The sequence below is a fragment of the Suricata suricatta genome, chromosome 1 (genome assembly GCF_006229205.1).
Source record: "Suricata suricatta isolate VVHF042 chromosome 1, meerkat_22Aug2017_6uvM2_HiC, whole genome shotgun sequence".
Taxonomy (NCBI): domain Eukaryota; kingdom Metazoa; phylum Chordata; class Mammalia; order Carnivora; family Herpestidae; genus Suricata; species Suricata suricatta.
In genome coordinates this window covers 147,913,557-147,918,512 of record NC_043700.1, presented here as the reverse complement: position 1 = coordinate 147,918,512, position 4,956 = coordinate 147,913,557, and the positions used below count along the sequence as shown (strand labels likewise).

General features: G+C 39.8%; 1 pseudogene; it reads right to left on the bottom strand.

The window, feature by feature from the left end:
- Positions 1 to 2,004: 2,004 nt before the first annotated feature.
- On the bottom strand, positions 2,005 to 2,548 carry LOC115285442 (annotated as a pseudogene).
- Positions 2,549 to 4,956: the final 2,408 nt, after the last annotated feature.

Sequence of the window (4,956 nt, the reverse complement as noted above, 5' to 3'; positions counted from 1 at the left end):
GAACTACTCTATGAACCAGCAATTGTACTACTAGGTATTTACCTAAAGGATACAAAAATACTGATTCAGAGTGATACTGAGGTTTATATCAGCACTATCTATAATAGCCAAAGTATGGGAAGAGCTCAAATGTCCATCAAATGATGAATGGATAAAGAAGATGTGGTACACACACACACACACACACACACACACACACACACACACACACTGGAATATTACTCAGCCATAAAAAAGAATGAAATCTTCCCATGTGTAACAAAGTGGATTTAGCTAGAAAGTATTATGCTAAGAGAAATAGGCAGAGAAAAACAAATACCAGATGATTTCACCCATATGTGGATTTAAGAATCAAAACAAGTGAACACAGAGGGGTACAAAAAGAGAAGCAAACCAAGAAATAGACTCTTAACTATAGGGAATAAACTAAAGGTTACCAGATGGGAGGTGGGTAGGTGATAGGTTAAACAGGAGACAGGTATTAAGGAGGGCACTTGTGATGAATATTGGGTGCTCTATGTAGTCGATGAATCATTACATTCTACTCCTGAAACTAATATTACACTGAATGTTAACTGGAATTGAAATAAAAAATTGGAAAAAGAAAAAAAAAGTGTGTGTATGCATGAGTGTGTTTACTTTGATCTAGATTAGTTTTTTTTTATAAGTTCTATGGTATAAATAAATACTTAACAAACATTTGCAACAGCCATTATTCTGATATGAGGGTAAGTACGTTCTTCTTTCTTCTTTCTCCTTCCACTTCCCTTTCCCTTTTCCCTTCTTCCATTCCCACTCCTTCTTTCCTCCTCCTCCTCCTCTTCCTTCTCTTTTCCATCTCCTCCTCCTTCTTCTCCTTCTTCTTCTTTTTTTTTTTATTCATGGATGTTTATTTCTTGGTCAGAAAACAAGAAGCAGGTCAGACTCCTAAGCATTCTAGGCGAATGGAGGCAGTGGAGGGAAGGAGAGAGGAGGCACAGGAAAGGATTCCGACTATGCATGTTTGATCCCACAGTTGTCCTGGCAGGATCTGGGGAGTGCCTGCTGGGAAGGTGGAATCAAGCCTTGGGACGGAGGCGGCAGGCCAGGGAGCCCAGAGTCTGCACATATGGAGGCAATTAATACTGACAGGCCAGGGACACAAGCTCCAGGCCAGCAGGCCCAATGGGACAAATAGGGCTCAGCTGCAGGCTTTGCCGGAAGAGGGCTGTCAGCTGGGGTCGTGAGCTCCAGCACTGCCCACTGAGATAAAGAAGGCAGAGGTATGAGGACACCTGGCCTCTCAGGTGGCAATTTGGCTTTCCCCAAGTCACTGGAGCCTTCCCCACAGCCCTGGCCTGGGGAGGGGGCTTGTTAGATGCCAGTAGGCAGGGGAACAGTAGTAGCACATCCCACACATGTACCCAGGCCACGGGGATTCCAGATGGGGCAGGGATAGAAAGAGAGACCATGTGCTCATGCAGACACAGGGGTTAAGTGATGGCCCCCACACCACACGTTCCACATGTGAAGACATCAGTTAGATGGTTCCCTGCAGCAGTGGACGAACAGACTGGGAACAGGTGGCTTGTCTCTAAGAGGCCTCGAATTGTGTACCCCTCCGTACCCCTGCCCCAGGAAAAGAGAAAGAACAGAATCAAGGCAACTGCAAAGGCCCACAGAGACCTGAGCACCCCATAAGATTTCCTTGAAAAAAAAATCAGGGCCTTAGGATGGGTGGGGGAACCGAACAGGGTATGGCAGGGGAGGTTGAGGCCTGGGCTAAAGTCTCCCTCTCCTCTTCTGCCTCCCCCAATACAGGCAGAAGCAGTAAGGCCATACCACCAAGGAAGCAGGGGGCTCAGGTGGGGCTGGGAAGTATGACTGAGGCTGGCGGGGCAGACCCCAATCAGCACTTTGGTGAGGGTGAGTGACAGGGAGTGGTGGAGGGAGAGGTGGGGTACATCAGGCAGGTCCATCCATCTGTCTGAAGGCCTGCCTGCCTCCTGGGCTAGCGGCCAGGGCTCAGTTCTTCCATTCCTTTTTGAGGGTGAGATTCCACTCCCAGAACAGCTGGTCAGTCTTGTCAATGTCTGTGAAGCAGGACTTGTTGTAGCTTTTGTAAGCTATCCTACCCTTGGGGGCCTCCTTCCTGGATCCAGAACTTGTACTCCTCTGCCTGGGCTGTAGTTCCCCGCCAGGAAGTTGGTCTTGTCATTATTGACGCCTTCCCTCTAAGGGTGCTGGATGTACATGCTGGACATAATCCTGGTTCATTTGGAAAGAATGTCCTACCTCCACACAAAGGACTGTTTCTTGAAAATTCTCCAGGTCACCTGTCCTGTCCAGGGCCAGAGTGCTTAGGGCCAGAGTGCACACCAGGGTCAAGTGGGTCACATCCAACGTTGGTGACAGTGTGGTCAGCAGACACAGCTACATCCTTGTCCAGCTCCTGGATCTCCTGGATGCTCTTCTGGGCTGCTGGCTTATAGCTGATCCAGAGCTCATACTCCATATTCTCAGCTGCAATTTGCACTAGCTGCTCAGCTGTGGGCTCCTGCTCTGCCATGCTCAACTCCAGCTGAATCTGGGACACTGGAGTCTCCACTGGCCACTATTCTGCACTCTTCCTCCGGGAGTAACAAGTAAGTTCTTAATTGAGCATATAATTGTCTGAGTTATTGAGTTAGTCTGCTTTTGGTCTAGTATGGTATATAATCTTTTGTCTTAGTGGTTAAGGCTACCATAACAAAATAACCATAGACGGGTGTTTTAACAACAGAAATGTATTTTCTGGCACTTCTGAAAGGTGGAAGTCTACAAGCAAGTATCAATGTGGTGCATTTTTATGATCCCCCCCCAAATCCCATGTATCAATAGATGCTACTTGGAAAACACATAAAGTAGTTATTCTGGGTCAAGATTTAGGTAGGCAGCACACAACCCTTAAGGTTTCTCTGCCCTCTTCAGGTTAATTCAACATAATTCATTTTAATGACCTCTTCACATGTATTACAAGAATAGGAAGTTGCTACTGACACTTTTTTAGCTACATCAAAAACGTGAGGTATAACAAAGATTGTTGTGTCATAAGTTGGCTTCTCCACAAGAATGTGGTTACATCAGAGAGGAATCACTTACAGTGTATAGGGACAATAATACATTTCTTAACACCAGAAAAAAGCTGCCTTGCCCTTCATCTCATTATGGGTTTTAAGTACCATAATATTTAGAACTGATTAATGTTGCCTTTTTTTTTCATGTTAATTTTTTGACATAGCGTAGCATTTTACCAAAAATAAAGGAATTGTCATTTTGGTGTCTGAAAAATTCTCATCTAATTTTAGATCAATGATTTCTGCAATAAATATTGTTTAGATTTAAATTCTGTAAGAAATTTTAAATAGTAAGAGAAGTAAATAAAAAAAATCCATAGGAATACAGGACCACATACTCAAATCAAACCATTCATATTTAAGTTTTGTGGTTAGGAGGATAAAGAAGGGAAAAGATCTTTTCTATACTTAACACGTAAGAATACACATTGCTAATGAGTATTACATTATAAAGAGAAGAAAGCAACTTTATCATATTCTATAATTTGGGAAATCTCTAAATACTTCCTCATATATTTTTTGATTTTGTAGTATTCTATTTCAATGCCTCTTTTCTAACCTCAAACAATCCCTATATTTATAAACTTTGAAATCCATTAAGCATGCTTGTTGTATATGTGTATGCATAATTATTTTTTCTAAATTGTTAATGCATTTCTCTTGTGTCTCTACCTTATTTATGTAAATATCCTTGTAAATACTTAAATTATTGATTTTAACGGTAGTCAATTTAATAGTACTCAATATAAAGATGTTACTTTTATTTAACAGAATTTTTATAGATAAGCTTTCACTAATATAATATAGAAACATATTACTAAGTCTATTACCCATAGCCACCTATCATCACTAACTGAGAATTTCTAAGATTAAGAATAAAAAAGAAAAAACTGTATTTCTTTCACTATATGTGTACACGCATGCACATGTTTATCTACTTTTACTATAAGGAAGAAAATTAAAGGACTACCTATCATATAATTCAGCAAGCCCACTTTTAGTTATATAAATGAAGGAAGTGAAATCAGTCTCAAAGAATATCTGCATTCCCATATTTATGGCAGCATTTTTTCACAATAGCCAAAAAATAGAAACAACCTGTTTATCTAAGTATGAATGAATAAAGAAAATGTGTGTGTGTGTGTGTGTGTGTGTGTGTGTATAGTATTATTCAGCCATGAGAAAGAAGAAAATTCTGCAGTTTGTGATAACACAGAATGATCTTGAGGACATTATGCTAAGTGAGATAAACCTGACAGAAAAAGGCAAATACTGCATGGTATCAGTTAAGTGACAAACCTAAAAAAGCCAGACTTGTAAAAACAGAGCAAAATGGTTTCTAGGCGTTTGAGGGGTGGAAGAATAGGAGAGATGCTGTTTCAGGGGCCAAACCCTCAACTAGTGGATTAATCCTGGAGACCAAAGGTGCAGTACAGTGAATATAGACAATAGTGTTGTGTTCTAGTCATCATACTTGCTAAAACATTATTCCCACTAAAAAATTATGATTGTGTGCCATGATAAAGTGTTAATGCTACAACCACAATTGTGTTACAATATATAAAGAAATCAAATAAAATATTACACAAGGTTTATGTCTGATATATTTTAATAAAGGGAAAATTGCTTTTATTCTAAAATATGAATGTAACAGATTTAACTTTCTAATTTAAAATATCTCCAGATAGTACATATGGTTTTAAATTATTTATATTTATTTATATATGTTAATATATGCTTATATTGGTATATGTATACCACATCATATGGTTTAACATAGATCGAACACTACTTTTGAAAAATCAATACTTTACATTTGACTTTCATAAAACATTTTTGATAATAGGTATTATACAAACTG